This window comes from Sorex fumeus, unplaced genomic scaffold (genome assembly GCF_029834395.1).
Source record: "Sorex fumeus unplaced genomic scaffold, SorFum_2.1 ptg000034l, whole genome shotgun sequence".
NCBI classification, from domain to species: Eukaryota; Metazoa; Chordata; class Mammalia; order Eulipotyphla; family Soricidae; genus Sorex; species Sorex fumeus.
The window spans coordinates 29,888,630-29,909,426 of NW_026606091.1; the positions used below are offsets into that span (position 1 = coordinate 29,888,630).

The 20,797-nt window shown below is 49.3% G+C and overlaps 1 protein-coding gene across 1 annotated transcript in view; it reads right to left on the bottom strand.

The window, feature by feature from the left end:
• The window catches only part of LOC130026621 (polypeptide N-acetylgalactosaminyltransferase 12-like), a 201,987-nt gene that overhangs the window by 123,314 nt on the left and 57,876 nt on the right, over window positions 1-20,797 (bottom strand). The window lies entirely within an intron of this gene.

The following is a 20,797-nucleotide window of genomic DNA, read 5'->3' on the forward strand; positions in this document are numbered from 1 at the left end:
ATGGGGTGTCTTTAGGAAGGACACTCCCTTCTGGTTCTCACAGAACACTTGGGGTTCCAAGGCGGGTGTAGCCCGTAGGATGGCGGGGATCAAACCCAGATCAGCCACGTGCAAAGCAACAACCTACCACTGTACTATCGCTCCAGCCCTTGAATTTCTTCTTTGACGAAGTTTCTGTTCATTATTCCTCTCTGCATTTGTTTGATGGGGTTGGGAGATATTTTTTTTTAAAGTTCTACCAATGTGCTATATAACTTGGATATTAGCCTTTCATCAGCTAGATATTGGGTAAATAATTTTTTCCATTCTGTGGGCTATCTTAGTAGCTTAGACGCCATTTCTTTTTTTTTTTTTAAAAAAACAACGCATTAGAACTGCTTTGTCACCTCTTGATCGATCAACCAGACTCAAGCTTAGCAAGGACATACTTCATTTGAGGGAAACAATGGAAGAAAGGGGCTTAGTAGATATATACAGGACACTTCATCCACAAAAAGCTGAATACACATTCTTCTCAAGCGTACATGGAACATTCTCCAAGATAGACCATATGCTGAGCCACAAAACATGCCTCCATAAAATAAAGAAGGTAGAGATTGTATCAACAATCTTCTCAGACCATAATGCGCTGAAATTAGAAGTAAATCACACACAAAAACAGAAAACTATATCAAACACCTGGAAATTAAACAGTGCACTATTGAACAATGAGTGGATTAGACAGGAAATCAAAGAGGAAATCAAAAGATTCCTAGAAACGAATGAAAATGAGAACACGGGTTACCAAAACTTATGGGACATAGAAACGGCTGTGTTAAGAGGAAAGTTTATAGCTCTACAAGCATTCCTCAGAAAGGAGGAGCGAGCACATATAAGTAACCTAACCTCACAGCTTAAGAGCTTGGAGAAGGACCAAAAAAAGGAGCACAACCCGAACAGGAGAAAGGAAATAATAAAACTCAGAGCAGAGATTAACGAGATGGAAACACAAAAAACAATCTGAAAGATCAATGAAACCAAAAGCTGGTTCTTTGAGAAAATTAACAAGATCGATAAGCCTCTAGCAAAACTCACAATGAAAGGGAGAGAGAAAACCCTAATAAATCGAATCAGAAATGAAAAGGGGGTCATTACAACAGAAACCACAGAAATTCAGAGAATCCTCAGGGAGTACTTTGAGAAGCTTTATGCCACGGAACATCAAAACCTCGAGGAAATGGATAAATTCCTAGACTCCTACAGACTCCCAAGGCTGAACCAAGAAGACCTGGAATACCTGAACAGACCTATCACCGTCAAGGAAATTGAAATGGTAATAAAAAGTCTCCCCCAAGCACAAAAGTCCTGGCCCGGATGGATTCACTAGTGAATTCTTCCAAATCTTTAAAGAGGACTTACTCCCAATGCTCTTTAAGCTTTTCTACGAAATTGGAATATCAAAAACACTTCCGAACAGTTTCTACGAAGCAAATGTCACACTGATACCAAAAGCAGACAGAGATACCACAAAGAAAGAGAATTACAGGCCGATATCCCTGATGAACACAGATGCAAAGATCCTCAACAAACTACTAGCAAATAGAATCCAACTACTCATCAAAAAGATCATACACCATGACCAAGTAGGATTCATCCCAGGGATGCAAGGATGGTTTAACATTCGGAAATCAATCAACATAATCCACCATATCAACAAAAGAAAAGATAAAAAGCATATGATCATATCAATAGATGCAGAGAAAGCATTTGATAAGATCCAGCACCGCTTTATGATGAAAACCCTAGCCAAAATGGGTATAGAGGGGACTTTCCTCAACATAATTAAAGACATCTACCACAAGCCTACAGCAAGCATCATCCTCAATGGGGAAAAACTGAGAGCCTTCGCTCTAAGATCAGGGACGAGACAGGGATGCCCACTCTCTCCACTGCTGTTCAATATAGTACTGGAAGTACTTGCAATAGCGATTAGGCAGGAAAAAGATATTAAGGGCATTCAGGTAGGAAAGGAAGAAATCAAGCTCTCACTATTCGCAGATTATATGATACTCTACTTAGAGAACCCAATAACCTCCACCAAAAAACTCCTAGAAACAATAGACCTGTATAGTAAAGTTGCAGGTTATAAAATCAATACCCAAAAGTCCATGGCTTTCCTATACGCAAACAGTGAGAGAGAAGAAAGCAACATGAAAAAAACAATCCCGTTCACAATTGTGCCCCAGAAAATCAAGTACCTAGGAATCAGCATAACTAAGGAAGTAAAGGAACTGTACAAAGAAAACTACAAAATGCTACTTCAGGAAATAAAAGAGGACATGAGGAAATGGAAAGATATCCCCTGCTCATGGGTCGGGAGACTTAACATTGTCAAAATGGCAATACTACCGAAAGCATTGTATAAATTCAATGCAATCTCTATAAGGATACCCATGACATTCTTCAAAGAAATGGAGCAAACACTCCTGAAATTTATATGGAACAATAAGCCCCCACGAATAGCTAAAGCAATTCTTAGGAAAAATAAAATGGGAGGAATCAACCTCCCTAACTTCAAACTGTACTACAAAGCAGTAATAATTAAAACAGCATGGTACTGGAACAAAGGCAGAACTGCAGACCAATGGAAGAGGGCTGAATACACTGACATCTCCCCTCAATCATATGCTCATCTAATCTTTGATAAAGGTGCAAGTAATGTGAAGTGGAGTAAGGAAAGCCTGTTTAATAAATTGTGTTGGCATCACTGGACGGCAACATGCAAATAAGTAGGCTCAGAACTCTGCCTAACACTATGTACAAAAGTAAGATCAAAATGGATTAAAGACCTCAACATCAGACCAGAAACCATAAGGTGCATTGAAGATAACGTTGGCAACACCCTCCATGACATTGAAGCTAATGGTATCTTCAAAGATGCCACGCCACTGGCCGAGCAAGTGAAAACAGAGATAGATAAATGGGACTATCTTAAACTAAGAAGCTTCTGCACCTCCAAAGAAACAAATACAAAGACAGTCTACAGAATGGGAAAGGATATTCACTGAATACACATCTGACAAGGGGTTGATATCCAGGATATACAAAATACTGGTTAAACTCCACAAGAAGAAAACATTCAACCCCATCCAAAAATGGGGCAATGAAATGAACAGAAACTTTCTCAAAGAAAAAATCCGAATGGCAAAAAAGCACATGAGAAAATGCTCTACATCATTAATCATCAGGGAGATGCAGATCAAAACCACAATGAGATACCATCTCACACCTCAGAGACTGGCCCACATTCAAAAGAACAAAAGCAACTGATGCTGGCGTGGATGTGGCGAGAAAGGGACACTCCTTCACTGTTGGTGGGAATGTCCACTGGTTCAGCCCTTCTGGAAAACAGTATGGATGATGCTCAAAAAATTAGAAATTGAGCTCCCATTTGACCCAGCAATACCACTCCTGGGAATATATCCCAGAGAGGCAAAAATGTATCGTCGAAGTGACATCTGCACTTGTTTGTTCATTGCAGCACTCTTGACAATAGCCAGAAACTGGAAGAAACCTGAATGCCCACGAACAGATGACTGGTTAAAGAAACTTTGGTACATCTACACAATGGAGTACTATGTAGCTGTTAGAAAAGATGAAGTCATGAAATTTACATACAAGTGGTACAATATGGAAAGTATCATGCTAAGTGAAATGAGTCAGAAAGAGAGGGATAGACATAGAAAGATTGCATTCATCTGGGGGATATGAAGTAACAAAGTATGAGATTAATACCCAAGAATAGGTGAGATCAGCACCAGGAGGATTACTCCATAACGTAGAGGCCAGCCGGGTATCCTAGAGGAAAGGGCAGTTCAGATAGAGAAGGGAGCACCAAATAAAGGATGTTTGGAGGATCCTCCCAGGAGGGGAGATGCATGTTGAAAGTAGACTATGGACTGAACATGTTTGCCACTCAATGCCTCTTTTGCAGACCACAACACCCAAAAGGAGAGAGAGAACACAGGGGATTGCCCTGCCACAGAGACAGGGGGATGGGGGGATGGGGGTGGGAGGGATATTATCCATGGTGGTGGAAAATGGGCACTGGTGGAGGGATGGGTATCTGATCATTGTATAATTGAAACCAAAGCACAAAAAATTGTAAATCTACAACTGTAAAAAAAAATAAAATAAAAAAAACACGTCTAGGGAAAATTTTTCTGTTCTCTTTTCATGCTTCACATTTTATTGAATTTTTTGCAAATTTTTATTTTGTTTTCATAAAGTTGTTGACAATAATTTATTACATTTAATATTCAAACACCAATTCCACCACCATCGTACCTTCCCACCACCATATTTTGAATGTTACCACTCCAAATCTTAGAGGTACTCTCCTGGGGTCATTGACATCGTACTCAGGGGTATCCAGATGACAGGCTCTAAACATGGTGAATCCCATGGCAAGGGCCACCCACAATCTAGAAGCAACTGCCAACTGCTGGCAGGACACACCTCGCCCAAGACACATACCCACACGGCCTGGGATGGATCCATTTATTGAAACAAGCTTGGAAATAGGACAGTGACTGTCAGAGAGTGACCCAGCATGCCTCCTTCCTCTCTCTTCTCCTCAATTCATTAGTGCCCAACCAGCCCCCAAAGAGTGTCTAGAACTGGTTGCTCTGATGTTTCTAGCCCCCATTAGCTTCAGGGCTGCCATATGGAGAAACGGCACTGTGTACTGGGGAGGGAGAGCTCCCACCTCAAGCCCTTGTTTGGCTTTTGGAGCTATCATGACTGAGGTTGGAGTGTGGCCCAGTTTAAATTTCTGCTCCCAACATCCCTGGTGCCTAGAGGTAGGAGACATTTTTGTCCCACTGATCCCTGCGGTCTGGTGTTGGGGGACCTTTCTGCCCCCTTGGTCCCTAGGGTCTAGTGCTGAGGGAAAGTGGAAGAGCGGTGAAGAGGGAGGAAGGAGCAGGGTGGGAAGAACTGGATCAGGGCTAGATTAGATGGAATTGAAGAACACAGGGTACATCATCAGGGTAGAAAAAGTGGATTAATGGTGAACAAGCTTGCCAGCTGAACTCAAGCGGACGAGCTGGATTCTGGTTTTTTGGGGGCAGGTCATTACAGGATCCAGATCTGAGGTCTGCGGCCTCCTGTTCCTCACAGACAGGAACAGGAGGGTCTCTCTGGGTTATTCACACAATCCATGATCCCGCTCCCCGGGTCTGGACCCCAGACCTTAGTCTAAGACCTTAGTCATCCAGATCCTTAGTCTTCTCACACGCCACCAGCCTGTCCTTCATGACCATCACCTGGAGTTCCATAGAGGTCATGGTCTCACAAACCTCCACTATGTTCACCTCCAACTCCGTGTTCTTCGACACTGGATTGACTATGGGGCACTCCAGGGTCTCAGCCAAGCAAGGAAGGTGGAGGCATCTCAGGGGTCCCGCATGGCTCCACCTCCCATATAGCCCCACCTCCAGATCCCCATCAGGAACTTCTCCCTCCTGGAGACCCACCGCACCACTCACCCTCTTCAGGGTACCCTTGGAATTCCAGCAAGGTCTGGGGCTCAGTTGCTCCTGATTTCAGGACTGAGGACCCCTAAAGATGAAGGCACCAGGTGAGTAGGCAGGTCTAGAGCCGGATGCGCCTTCCTGTCCCTGAGCCCCTGGCCACCCCCTCACCTGGGTTTCCCTCAGCTCCCTGAAGGTGGCCTCCAGCAGGGCCTGCTGCCTTGTTAGCACCTGTTGCAGCTGGTCCATGAGCTCCTTGTGCCTCAGCACCTGCTCAACCTTGAAGCCCACATGAGGGGGTCATTCAGGTGTGGGGTTGCACCTGTGTGCTGCTTTTGGTACCAGCAGAAGCATTCCAGGCTAGAGACACTGCACCTTCTGGTCTTGCGTGCACATCTCTATCATGAGACAGGGCCTAAGGCTGTTCAGATCCCACCACAACATTCAGGGCCCAGACATTCACACACAGGCCCAAGGAAAACAGCACATGGGGTAACCTGTCCCCTGCACATTCCTCAGGGGGTCTTTCTCCCAAGACCTAAAAGAGGGTGCCTCCTCATACCTCGACCCGGCAGCCTCCCCGGTACTAGGACCCTCTGTGTGCAGTGAGGGCCAGTCCGCACCCCCACAACCCCTCTAGCCTCTTCTAGATTTTGACACATTATAATGGGTGGCGTCCTGGCCTGTCCTTCCTCCCACCACCACAGGCGGGCTCCTACCCTCACAGTGGGTCTCCCCCGGCACCTTCTGTCAGGGTGGGCCTGACGGGCCTCCCCACCCCCACCCGGACCCTCGGGCCTGGCACCCACTAAGCATTGGGGGCAAGGTGGGGGCTCTTCCCGGTGGGCACTACAGAGGAGGTGTAGACGGAACAGGCACCATGGGCATGGGCATGTCATGTCAGGTTCTGATCCATGGGGAGACCCCCACAGGACAGCTCATGCTTCATCAAGAAGCATGAGCCGTTCCCTGGCAGGACCCACACACCCAATGCCACACACCCACACAGGCTGGGATGCATCCATTTGTAGAAACAATCTTGGAAACAGGACAGTGGCTGTCAGGGAGACTGATTCAGCCCTCTCCCCTCTCTCTCCTCTGCCACCAATTCATGATCCCCGAAACTGTCCCAGGTAGTGCCTAGAACTCAGTTGCTGACTGTTCCAGCCTCCATCCTTTTCAGGACTTCCTTTCCCAGAATAGAAAAAGTGCACTGGAGGAGGGGGAGCTCTCGGCTCAGACTTTTGCTTGGTCTGTAGCCCATGAACCAAAGGTTTGAGTGTGGCCTCGTTTTCCCTGGGTCAAGGAGGGGTAGATGGTTGTACCCAAGTGCTGTTTTGAAAATCGGATGCTCTGAATGAGTGTTTCCTCTAAGCACTGAGATTCTTCCAAGTACTGCTTCATTGACCCTCATGGCCTATGTACATACCTGAGAGGTTTGGGGTTTGTGGGGATCTCTATTTTCTCCAGCCTTTGTGATCAGGAGACCCTGTAGTGCCAGGGAACGTTCTTGACCTCATGCATCCCAAGCCTGTACTGAGTCTCCTGAGACTTCTTTCTGGCCTTCTGGACAGAATTTTAACTCAAAAAGTGGAAAATGCCCTGGACCGTGCAAGGACAGCCCACAAACCGGAAATATGTCAACATTTAGGTGGGAAAGCAGGGGTGAGCAGGCATTCTCCACTCCTCTCTCCTGGGATATAGTCTAAGTTGGGGGGTGGGGAGGTGGTCATTTCTTATTGCTACTCTTTGGACTATTTCTATGGGGGTGAGTATTTCTGCTCCTGGGACTCCCTATTGTGTAGTGTTGGAGAACATATCTCCTATCTGAGCTCTGTTCTCTGTTGTGGGACATTTCTCCCCCCAGAGCTAGTGTGTCTAGTATTGGAAAACAATTTTCCCCAACATCCCTAGTGTTTTTTTCTGGAGGAAATTTCAGCTCTGCTCATCCCTGGTGCCGAGTAATTGTGAACATTTCTGTCCTCGGAACCCTGCTCTCTATAGTTAGGGGTAACCTCTGTACCCCATGTCACTGGTGCCTACTGCTTGGGGCCTGTTTTTGCCTCCCAGACCACTAGTGTCTATTATTGGGGGACATTTCTGCCCCCCACTTCCCCGGTGCCCAGTGTTGGGGGACATTTCTGCCTCCAGATGCACAGTCTTCCCCACACCGCCAGCTTGTCCTTCTTGACTGTTACCACCTCCATCTCCTAGGGCTTTATGATCTCCACTGTGTTCGCCTCCACTTCAGTGCCCTTAGATTGACTGAAAATGGATAGACTGAGGATCAGCCCCAGGCTCTCAGCCAATCAAGGGAGGTGGAGGGCTCGGGGGCAGAGTTCGCCTGGTTCTGCCCCCCCCGGGTATCCTGCCTCCTGACCCCCATTGGGGGCTTCTCCCTCTTAAGGACCCTGACACTCACATTTTCAGGACACCTTTCTGCCAAAGCAGCAGCCAAGTCCTGGCCTGAGTCAGGCCACTGTGGACTGTCCAAGTGGACTGTCACTGCTCAGGCAGAGTCACCAGTGGAGGGCCAGTACTGTCACCCCCTTCCCCTCCCTCACCCCTCCACCTAACAGGGAAATCCCTCTTATGTCCACTAAGAACTTGAGCAATCTGTCCTTAGGGCACTGGGAAAAGGCTGGCCCTGTCTGCTTGCAGTACTTTTCTTTGGGTGTTGGCATCACACCCAGACATGCTCAGGCTTTATTCCTGACTTAGCTCAGGGACCATACCTAGTGGAACTAGAGGGGCCCATTGATCCAACGTCAGCAGTGTGCAAGAAGATCACTTTATCTGCTGGACTAATGCCTGCTCAAAGCAGTACTTTTCTTTCAGCTGCTTCCAAACCTAACTCTCCTTCCTGTAGAGTTGGGCTCCCTTAAAGATGCCTCACTCCCCCTTCTGTACGGCACAGTGCCCAGGGAGACAGCCCCGTGGAACCCAAGGCTTCCACTCCCGAGCACTTTCAGACTTTTCAAGAATGGGCCCCAGGGATATTGCTGGGGTTAAAGTGCTTGCCATGATGTGGCCCAACCCTGTTCAAGTCCTGTTACTAGGATCTCCTGAGCCCTGCTGAAGAGGAGAGGGGACCTCTGCCCACATTTCCCGCAAGCTAACTTCAGACAGACTACCCTGGAGAGCAGGAGCTGCCATGAGGCACAGAGTCTGGGAGAGATGAGACAGCACGGAAATCACCTGAGATGTCCCAGAGGTGGTCTGTAACACTGTTCAACTTAGAAAGCTTGGAAAATCCCCCAAATTTTCCTACGTTATTGATATGCTCCAGATCCTTCTTTGCACCCAGAAAGCTTGGTTATTTCTTGTTCCATACTTCCTGTCAGCTGCTTGCTAATACCCCGTCGCCCATCAGATCTGCTGTAAAACTGATCTCTTGCCTTGTGCGGTGTTCAGACTTTGGAGCTGTTCATTCCATTAGCACTGTTATCTCATCATGTTCTCCCTCATTCCAAAATGTGCCCTTTTTTCTTTTTTTTTTTTTTCAATTTTTTTTTTTATTTATTGAATCACCTTGGGAAAGGTTACAAAGCTTTCAGGTTTAGGTCTCAGTCATGCAAATATCAAACACATTTCCCTTTACCAATACTTTTTTTTTTACCATGAAGAACCCCAATAAAACCCCACCCTCCACCCCTCCCAGTCCCTGTGGGGCAGATGAATTCTAGTTAACACTCTATCTGCTTTGATTAGATTCATTGTTTCAATAAAAGATTCACCACTATAATTTAGAGTTTACCCCCCCCCCCCAAATCAGACATGCTGAAAAAGCATTGTGACGTGATTTGCTTTCTACAGCTGGGTTCAAGAATTAAATGTTGGTTTTGGATTTCTGCTATTTTACTTATTGACCCTGGAAGTATTTATACTGAAAGTCAGATAGTTAAGAAATTGGTTTCTGTGTTCTGGAGTCGTGGCCGTGCTGGAGAGCCGCTAGTGGGGGGCAACTGGTGGCCTCGGTAGGGCGTGAAGGGCGGACCGAAACGCCCCCTTCCCATGAGGTTTTAGTCGCCCCGCCACTCCCCCGGCTCATACCTGCTGTCCACAAGGCTCCCATGCGGCCGCCATCTTTCTTTCCAGAGAGGAGAAGGCGACTGGGGCAACACCCTTTCCCTTCCGGACAGACATGATGGCCTGGATTAACGCATAGTCCGTTCACTTTTCTGCTCCAAGCTGCCGGGTTCTGCATTAAGTCCCTGTGCTTCTGGGGCTGTGGCCGTGCTGGAGAGCCGCTCGCGGGGGGCAACTGGTGACCTCAGTAGGGCGTGAAGGATGGACCGGAACGCCCCCCTTCCCATGAGGTTTTAGTCGCCCCCACACCCCCGGCTCATACCTGCTGTCCACAAGGCTCCCATGCGGCCGCCATCCTTCTTTCCAGAGAAGAGAGGGCGAATGGGGCAACACCCTTTCCCCTCTGGCAGACTTGATGGCCTGGATTAACGCATAGTCCGTTCACTTTTCTGCTCCAAGCTGCTGGGTTCTGCATTAAGTCATTGTGCTTCTGGGGCTGTGGCCGTGCTGGAGAGCCGCTCGTGGGGGGCAACTGGTGACCTCGGTAGGGCGTGAAGGACGGACCGGAACGCCCCCCTTCCCATGAGGTTTTAGTCGCCCCCACACCCCCGGCTCATACCTGCTGTCCACAAGGCTCCCATGCGGCCGCCATCCTTCTTTCCAGAGAAGAGAGGGCGAATGGGGCAACACCCTTTCCCCTCTGGCAGACTTGATGGCCTGGATTAACGCATAGTCCGTTCACTTTTCTGCTCCAAGCTGCTGGGTTCTGCATTAAGTCCTTGTGCTTCTGGGGCTGTGGCCGTGCTGGAGAGCCGCTCGTGGGGGGCAACTGGTGGCCTCGGTAGGGTGTGAAGGACGGACCGGAACGCCCCCCTTCCCATGAGGTTTTAGTCACCCCCGCTCCCCCGGCTCATGCCTGCTGTCCACAAGGCTCCCATGTGGCCGCCATCTTTCTTTCCAGAGAGGAGAGGGCGAATGGGGCAACACCCTTTCCCCTCCAGCAGATTTGATGGCCTGGATTAACGCATAGTCCGTTCACTTTTCTGCTCCAAGCTGTTGGGTTCTGCATTAAATCCTTGTGCTTCTGGGGCTGTGGCCGTGCTGGAGAGCCGCTCGTGGGGGGCAACTGGTGGCCTCGGTAGGGCGTGAAGGAAGGACCGGAACGCCCCCCTTCCCATGAGGTTTTAGTCGCCCCCACACCCCTGGCTCATACCTGCTGTCCACAAGGCTCCCATGTGGCCGCCACCTTTCTTTCCAGAGGGAGGAGGGCGGAAGGGACCAACACCCTTTCCCCTCCGGGCAGACATGATGGCCTGGATTAACGCATAGTCCTTTCACTTTTCTGCTCCAAGCTGCTGGGTTCTGCATTAAGTCCTTGTGCTTCTGGGGCTGTGGCCGTGCTGGAGAGCCGCTCGTGGTGGCCTCGGTAGGGCGTGAAGGACGGACCGGAACGCCCCCCTTCCCATGAGGTTTTAGTCGCCCCCGCTCCCCCGGCTCATGCCTGCTGTCCACAAGGCTCCCATGTGGCCGCCATCTTTCTTTCCAGAGAGGAGAGGGCGAATGGGGCAACACCCTTTCCCCTCCAGCAGATTTGATGGCCTGGATTAACGCATAGTCCGTTCACTTTTCTGCTCCAAGCTGTTGGGTTCTGCATTAAGTCCTTGTGCTTCTGGGGCTGTGGCCGTGCTGGAGAGCTGCTCGTGGGGGGCAACTGGTGGCCTCGGTAGGGCATGAAGGAAGGACCGGAACGCCCCCCTTCCCATGAGGTTTTAGTCGCCCCCACACCCCCGGCTCATACCTGCTGTCCACAAGGCTCCCATGTGGCCGCCACCTTTCTTTCCAGAGGGGGGAGGGCGGAAGGGACCAACACCCTTTCCCCTCTGGCAGACTTGATGGCCTGGGTTAACACATAACCCGTTCACTTTTCTGCTCCAAGCTACTGGGTTATGCATTAAGTACTTGTGTTTCTGGGGCTGTGGCCGTGCTCAAAGCTTAACTATGATTTTCAGAGAGAAACGTTAGGTGGTTTACTTCCCATGGATCACTTTGTATATAGAGAGATGTCACGCGGCCGCATAAGCGGCCGCGCGGTTTTGAGGAAAAGTCCTAGTTCCCGCATACTCGAGCTGTGCTTGTAGAGGTTTCTGGTCACCGGGGTTCCATCTGGGGGAGGCGGAATGCGGTACCTACTCCATCTGGGACTTCCCGATGATCTCGGCTCTTTTTGGAACCTGTTTTTTTTTTTTTTTTCCTTCGGGATCTGTGGATCCCGCCCTCCATGTTGTCCTTCTCTTCGGCTAAATGCTGTCAAGATGGCGCTGGGGGGCGGGCTGTGGGCGTGACTTCCGGAATCTGAGGTTACCTGGGAGGTGTAGTCCCGGCATTTTTGAGGAAAAGTCCTAGTTCCCGCATACTCGAGCTGTGCTTGTAGAGGTTTCTGGTCACCGGGGTTCCATGTGGGGGAGGCGGGATGCGGTACCTACCCCATCTGGGACTTCCCGATGATCTCGGCTCTTTTTGGAACCTGTTTTTTTTTTTTTTCCTTCGGGATCTGTGGATCCCGCCCTCCATGTTGTCCTTCTCTTCGGCTAAATGCTGTCAAGATGGCCGCCCTTTTTTCCTTTATGGGTCACACCCAGCGATGCCCAGGGGTTACTCTTGGCTGATGCACTCAGGAATTACTCCTGGTGGTGCTCAGGGAACCATATGGGACTCTGGGAATCAAATCCAGGTCAGCCGTGTGCAAGGCAAACACCCTACTCACTGTGCTATCACTCCCGTCCCTGCTGCTTGGTTTTTAGTTAGCTTTAGGCAGAAATTTTGGCAAAGTTCGTATGAGTTCATAGTCGTTGAAAACTCAAAGTTATATTAGTGCTGCAATTCTCATTTGTGAAACAACAAAACTCACTACCAAGCAGGGGAGAAAGCAGCAAGACAAGACCAAAAGTAAAAAGAGCAACACTCAAGCAGTGGCACCAGGGGTACAGGAGGAGTTGGCAGAGAGCATGGCAGCTGGGTGGCACTGCCACTCGTACAGTGGAGATAGCTCTACCCCAGTGGAGTGGTTAAGGCCAGACCCCAGTATCTCTAGTGTGCCCTTGGTCTAGAGGAGGCGAGAACAGGCAGGGAAGACAAGGGCCAGGGAGAAAGAAGGGAGCCAGAGCAGGAGCAGGGGTCAGGGTTGGAAGATGAGGAGGGGCAGAGGGCAGGCCCCAGATCATTGCCCCAGAGAGCCATGACATGCTGCAGGAGATAACAAAGTGCCAATATGACACCAGACCAGCTGTGACCCTCTGTGAATGGGAGTGGCAGACATTCAAAGTTGGGTAGCTTCCAGAAATGTCTACCGACACCAGGACCACTTGGACAGTCTGACAGAGTCACAGGAAGTCTCCAGGCAGGCAGGGAAGGCAGGGTAGCTTTGTACCTACACTCCCAAGAAAAGCCTCGTGGAAACGGTCGCCCTATGACCCCCAAGACAGGGCAACATAGGAAGGAGATCTCGATGAAGGTATCGGAGGTGCAGCCCTTCCCTGCTTTTGCTGGGCCCGAGAATCCATGGTCTCAGCAGATTCTGGGGGTTCCACATGGGAAACAAGGTTCTCCCTGTTCCCAACTTTAGTATCTTATTGGCATTAGATCTCCTGACAGAGCTAGAAGCGCAAATAAATGTCCACCTTGACACTGTGGATTCCCCCTTTGGAAAATACCCTCTCCAGGCGCCCTCTAATGGCAGTATCATGCCCCTCTGCTGGTAATCTCATGCTAGGAGTGAGCCTCCAAAGACAGCCGCAATATCTGGTAGCCCATGAGGTGTGGCTAGGGATAGGGAAAGATACTGCGCAGGTCTGGGAGGCAGGAATAGTGGTGGGATGCAGCTCAACTGGGAGCAACCCATTGGCCTCAGTTGAGAAGTCATGACCTGTGCCGGGTCAGTGTGGTCGCTCCTGCTGGTCACATTGTGGTACCCAGCCCTTCCACTCTCTTGAGTCTGTTTTGCTCTAGTGCCCAATGATTGACCGGCCTGAACCTCAAAAGATGTGTTTCTCCCTTTGCAAATTGTTCCAGGAAGCACACCCCTGTTTGCGTTTGGGCTAAAGGATCCAGAGACAGGAGGAAACCTCAGTCACTGTGGACCCGTTGCCCAAGGATTCAAAAACTCGGCCACCTTCTTCAGGAAGACCCTGGCTCTGGACTTAAGAAAATCCTCCTTGGAGCCCTGGAATGGACCATCCTGCAGTCTGTAGATGATAAGGTCCTTGTGTCAGAAGCCTAAGAGGACTGAAAGAGAGCCTCAGAGGCTCTGCTCCAGCTCTTGGTTGAGACTGGGCACCAGACCTCCTGGAAGAATGAGCATTTAGAAGTGAGAAAAAGAAAAACAAATAACCTAAAGAAATCAGCAGTAGGGCTCCAGAGGCTAACAGGTTGATCCTCTTTGTGCATGTGAAAGGGCATCAGGTTCTAGGTGCCCTGACCCAGAGTAGGGCCATTGGCATAGTTCTGGGCATACCTGTCTCTGAGACAGGGGGCTCAGATCTCTCGCTGTGCCACAGAGGTAAACAAACTATCTACCTCCAGGTCCCCATTCAGGGGTGACACTCATGACTAACAAAGGGCCCCAGTGGCTACCAATTGCCCAGATGGCACAGTCCCTGGGATTATGATGTGATAACCCACATCTAACTTTTGCAACTCTAGATTTTGATGTGAAAACCCACTCTAACTTTCGCGACCCCAGCCTTTTTGCTAATCCGATGGGACCCCATCCTCTGACTTGCAAGAAGCAGTGGATGAAATCTCTTGCTCAGAACCACTGAACAGTTCAGGAGCAGTATCCAACTTGAGTGGCATCCAGGTAAAGACCATAAGAAAGAAGCCCTGAATCCCTCTGGAAAGGCTGGAGGGGGGTGCGCTCGCAGAGGGATACGGACAAGCGTGAAACATGGTTAGATCCCATGATCCCTTAATTTTCATATTGAAAATTGAAATTTATTTCTTTGGATATATTTTTTGATTAGGTTTTTATTTTATGTTTTGAGTTTGTTCCTGCACATATGGATGTGTTGGAGGCTGTGTACCTTTTTTTTTTATCCAAGAATTTTCTTTTTATTTTTTTATTAGTGAAACACCATGAGGTGCAATTGTAGACTTATAAATTTTTGTGCCATGGTTTCAGTCACACAATGATCAAGTACCCATTCCTCTACCAGCAGCCATCCTCGACCACCACGGGTCCCAGCATCCCTCCCACCCCCCAAACCCTTCCCACCCTGCCTCTTTGGCAGTGCATTCCCCCATTTTCTCTCTCTCTCTCTCCATTTGGGTGCTGTGGTTTGCAAGAGAGGCACTGAGTGGTAGTCATGTTTGGTCTATAGTCTACTTTCAGCATGCATCTCCCACCCTGGGAGGATCCACCCAACACCCTTTATTTGTTGCCCTCTTCTCTAGCTGAGTTTCCTTGGAGACTGTGTAACTTCTTTACATGCAGAGTGAGTCTCAATGTTGTTCTGTTTGGGTCAACTCGCCACTCCTAGTACGCAGCATCCCTGCCATGGGGGCACGTCTGCAATTGCTTTGCGTAGCCCCATAGCCTCATAGCCCCATAGCCCATTCCTCAATGGGAAGGGGCAGAGGAGGGGAGAAGGGAGGGGGCAGGAAGGAGGAGGGGGAGAGGAGAATGGCGGGAAGGAAGAGGGAAGAAAGACAAGGTTGGGGTAGATGAATATGATTTTGACAGGATAGGTAAATGACAGAATTACAGGTGAGTAAAAATTCTGTTGAACCATTTCTGACTCCTGGGGGGAACACATCACTTTCAGGCAGGTCACTTTGTGCCCTGGGATGGGTGTCTGCAGCCTCCTTACCTCACGGGCATCACAGTCTGTCTGATCTTCTGCCAACACCATTTGTCTTTGACGGGTTGTTGGCTCAGGTCTGTCTTGGATCTGGGTGTGATTTCCACCTCTAGGTGAAAGGGAGGATGGGGTGTGCATGGGGTGTCTTTAGGAAGGACACTCCCTTCTGGTTCTCACAGAACACTTGGGGTTCCAAGGCGGGTGTAGCCCGTAGGATGGCGGGGATCAAACCCAGATCAGCCACGTGCAAAGCAACAACCTACCACTGTACTATCGCTCCAGCCCTTGAATTTCTTCTTGGAGGAAGTTTCTGTTCATTATTCCTCTCTGCATTTGTTTGATGGGGTTGGGAGATATTTTTTTTTGTAAAGTTCTACCAATGTGCTATATAACTTGGATATTAACATTTTATCAGCTAGGTATTGGGTAAATAATTTTTCCCATTCTGTGGGTTATCTTTATAGCTTAGACGCCACTGCTTTTTTTATTAAAAAAAAGTATTAGATTGGTGTATCTTTGATTTTTCTGTTCTCTTTTCATGCTTTAAATTTTGCTGACATTTTTGCAAATTTTTATTTTGTTTTTATAAAGTTGTTTACAATAATTTATTACATTTAATATTCAAACACCAATTCCACCACCATCGTACCTTCCCACCACCATATTTTGAATGTTACCACTCCAAATCTTAGAGGTACTCTCCTGGGGTCATTAACATCGTACTCAGGGGCATGCAGATGACAGGCTCTAGACATGGTGAATCTCATGGCAAGGGCCACCCACAATCTAGAAGCAACTGCCAACTGCTGGCAGGACACACCTCGCCCAAGACACATACCCACACGGCCTGGGATGGATCCATTTATTGAAACAAGCTTGGAAATAGGACAGTGACTGTCAGAGAGTGACCCAGCATGCCTCCTTCCTCTCTCTTCTCCTCAATTCATTAGTGCCCAACCAGCCCCCAAAGAGTGTCTAGAACTGGTTGCTCTGATGTTTCCAGCCCCCATTAGCTTCAGGGCGGCCATATGGAGAAACGGGACTGTGTACTGGGGAGGGAGAGCTCCCACCTCAAGCCATTGTTTTGCTTTTGGAGCTATCATAACTGAGGTTTGAGTGTGGCCCAGTTTAAATTTCTGCTCCCAACATGCCTGGTGCCTAGAGGTAGGAGACATTTTTGTCCCACTGATCCCTGCGGTCTAGTGTTGGGGGACCTTTCTGCCCCCTTGATCCCTAGGGTCTAGTGCTGAGGGAAAGTGGAAGAGTGGGGAGGAGGGAGGAAGGAGGAGGGTGGGAAGAACTGTATCAGGGCTAGATTAGTTGGAATTGAAGAACACAGGGTACATCATCAGGGTAGAAAATGTGGATTAATGGTGAACAAGCTTGCCAGCTGAAATCGAGCGGAAGAGCTGGATTCTGGTTATTTGGGGACAGGTCATTACAGGATCCAGATCTGAGGTCTGCGGCCTCCTGTTCCTCACAGACAGGAACAGGAGGGTCTCTCTGGGTTCTTCACACAATCCATCATCCCGCTCCCCAGGTCTGGACACCAGACCTTAGTCTCAAACCTTAGTCATCCAGATACTTAGACTTCTTCCATGCCACCAGCCTGTCCTTCGTGACAATCACCTGGAGTTCCATAGAGGTCATGGTCTCACAAACCTCCACTATGTTCACCTCCAACTCAATGTTCTTCGACACTGGATTGACTATTGGGCACTCCAGGGTCTCAGCCAAGCAAGGAAAGTGGAGGCATCTCAGGGGTCCCGCCTGACTACACCTCCCATATAGCCCCACCTCCAGATCCCCATCAGGCACTTCTCTCTCCTGGAGACCTACCCCACTATTCACCCTCTTCAGGGTACCCTTGGGATTCCAGTAAGGCCTGGGTCTCAGTTGCTCCTGATTTCAGGACTGAGGATCCCCTAAAGATGAAGGCACCAGGTGAGTAGGCAGGTCTAGGGCCTGATGCGCCTTCCTGTCCCTGAGCCCCTGGCCACCCCCTCACCTGGGTTTCCCTCAGCTCCCTGAAGGTGGCCTCCAGTATGGCCTGCTGCTTTGTTAGCACCTGCTGCAGCGGTTCCATGAGCTCCTTGTGCCTCAGCACCTGCTCGACCTTGGAGCCCACGTGAGTGGGGCATTCAGGTGTGGGGTTGCAGCTGTGTGCTACTTTTGGTACCAGCAGAAGCATTCTAGGCTGCAGGCACCCCTACCTCGACCCGGCAGCTTCCCCGCTACTAGGACCCTCTGTGTGTAGTGAGGGCCAGTCCACACACCCACAACCCCTCTAGCCTGTTTTAGATTTTGTTATATTATAGAGGGTGGCGTCCTGGCCTGTCCTTCCTCCCACCACCACAGGCGGGCTCCTACCCTCACAGTGGGTCTCCCCCGGCACCTTCTGTCATTTCTCCATATCCACCTTGTCCTGATTCACTCCCCTTGCAGCTGATCCGGAGCTGACTCTGCGTAGCACCTGCTCCTCCTCCTGCTCATTCTGAGAGACCGACACTGGTCAGAGGCCACGTCCTACTGCGGGAAGCCGAGATCCCAGTCCTGTTGCTGCCGCAGACACTCACCTGTTTGTCCTGCAGTCCCACCTGTGGGCACAAGGCTGGGAGTGAGGACAGGCAGCCAGGGCATCCTGCTCTGGGTCGAGGGATGTGGAGGTCAAGCACCGACACCCAGGCCCAAGGCTGGCAGCGCCTGGGCAATCTGTCCCCTGCACAGGCCCCCATGGTCTTGCTCCAGCGGCCTAAGAGATGAGACCTCCCTTGACTGGGGACCCTGTCTCCTGTCCTGTGCTCAGGGATCACCCCTAATGGTGCTCACGGATCCATAGGAGGTGCCAGGAATCAATCCAGGTTAGAATTATGCAAAGCAGACACCTTACCACCTGTTCTAGCTTTTGATATATTACATTTCCTTGTTTGTTTGCTTCTTTGGTTTTGGAACCACAGCAGGGATCAGTCCCAGCCATGCTCAAAGGACTCTATGGGATGCCACAGATTGAAGTCAGATAGCCCAAGTGCCCTTCCCGCTCTACTATCTCCCAACCTCTTTGATCTTTTTCAAAATACAAATTTTAACTTTCCATTGATTTTGCTATATTGCATCCCAAAAGGAATACCAGTTTACAATGGGGCGTGTGAAATTCCCAAATGCTCCAGTGAGTCCCACTGCAATCAGAACCGCCCGTCCCACTCTTCCCTCTCCTCTTTTTGCTGTACTTGGACATTTATGGAGGGACATACCCAGTGTTGCTCAGGCCTCACTCCTGGCTCTGTACTCAGGGACGACTCCTGCTGGGGCTTTGCGATCATATGCGGTGCCCGGGGTCACATCTGAATTGGCTGTCCACAAGGCAAATGCCCTACCCTCTGGACTACCTTTCCAATCCTGCAAGATACTTTTCTTGAAAGAAACTCACACAGTAAGATGTGAAGGGAGGACGTGTTCAAAACAGAATGTGAGCTGAAAGAGCTGACCACTCCCCCTAACTTCTAATGGCCAGTAACTGCCTGTACCTTTCAATCACAAACTGCCACTAGGGAAGTTCCCTTGGACCTGTCCCCCACCCCCATCTCTGTACTCTGAGAGGCCTCTGCAGGTTCCCTGCAGCATTTTCCCACTTCCATATCTAATGCAAATGAAATTTGTTTGCCATTTATAAATGCCCATACAGAGTTTCCCCTTAAAGTCAATGAAATAATCATTTTTAAAAAAGAAATTAAGTAATGACATGTTGAATGGTGCTCAAAGCAGGACACATTTGAACCACTGATCTACCTGTCATGGACTCTTTCCAAACTCAAGTCTAGCATCACATCTCCCCAATTCTATAACGATCCCTGCGCCTCAGCTGAGCTCTGGACTTTACCTCAGAAAATGTACTACACATCTAATTCTATAAATCCAAATATAAGCCATTCTCCTATTAAACTTTTTTTTCATTGAATGGATCTGAGATAGACCCTTACAAAGCTGTTCATGATTAGGCTTCAGTCATCATTGTTCACCCATCCCTCCACCAGTGTACATTTCCCACCTCCAATGTTTCCAGTTTCCCTCCCAACACCCGCCCACCCACCTCTCCACCCAGGCCAGCCTTTTTTAAAAAATTTTTATTAGTGAAACACCATAAGGTACAGTTATAGACTTACAAATTTTTGTGTTTGGATTTCAGTTATACAGTGATCGAGACCCATCCCTCCACCAGTGTCCATTTTCCACCACCACGGATCCCAGTATCCCTCCCACCCCCATTCCCTCCATCCCACTCTGGCTCTGTGGCAGGGCATTCCCTTTTGTTCTCTCTCTCCTTTTGGGTGCTGTGGTTTGCAAAAGAGGCATTGAGTGGCATTCATGTTTGGTCTATAGTCTACTTTCAGCATGCTTCTCCCATCTAGGCAGGACCCTCCCAACACCCTTTACTTGGTGCTCCCTTCCCTATCTGAGCTGCCTTTTCTTCCAGCATGTGTGGCTGACCTCCAAGCCATGGAGCAAACCTCCTGGTACTTATCGAGACTATTCTTGGGTGTTAGTCTCCTATTTTGTTACTTTATACTCTACAGATGAATGCAGTCTTTCTATGTCTGTCCCTCTCTTTCCGACTCATTTCACTTAGCATGGTACTTTCCATGTAGTACCACTTGTATGTAAATTTCATGAATTCATCCTTTCTAACAGCTGCTTAGTATTCCATTGTGTAGATATACCAAAGTTTCTTTAACTGTTGCCTACTGACCAAGTAAAAGAATGCTTGATTTTTCATTCCCCCTTTGTCCTGCTCAAAGCTGGGCAACTTCCCAGGTTTCCGGGCTTTCAGGGATTCCCCACAAAACCCCAAGCAAGGCTGCTATCAATGCGGACAGCCAGGCCATTTCAAAAAGGAATGTCCCAACAACCCCTTGAGGAAGAAGGGGGGATCACCCGGGCTATGTCCCAGATGCAAGAGAGGCAATCACTGGGCAGCCGAGTGTCACTCCCGACCGAATAACTTAGGCAATCCACTGCCGCATGGAAACGGTGGGAGGGGCCTGCCTCAGGCCCTGCAAGCCTTCAGGCAGGAGGCCTATCAGACATCAGGTCAAAGTATCAGCCTGCTCCGGATAGCTTCCCTCCCTCTCTCAGGGGCTCCTCAATTCCCAGCTCAGGTCTAGACCTTTATGCCTCTGTCCGGGCGGTACTAACACCACCTATGGGAATTGAAAGTTTGGAGACGGGGGTCTATGGCCCCCTACCGCCCGGAACCACTGGCCTCATTCTAGGGTCAGAAAAGGCTCTCCTGCAAGGATTGCAGATATACCCAGGATCTATCACAGAGAGCTACATAGGACAAATTCATGTCTTGGCAGATTCCCCCCGTGGCATTGTGACGATAGAAAAGGGACAGCTGATTGC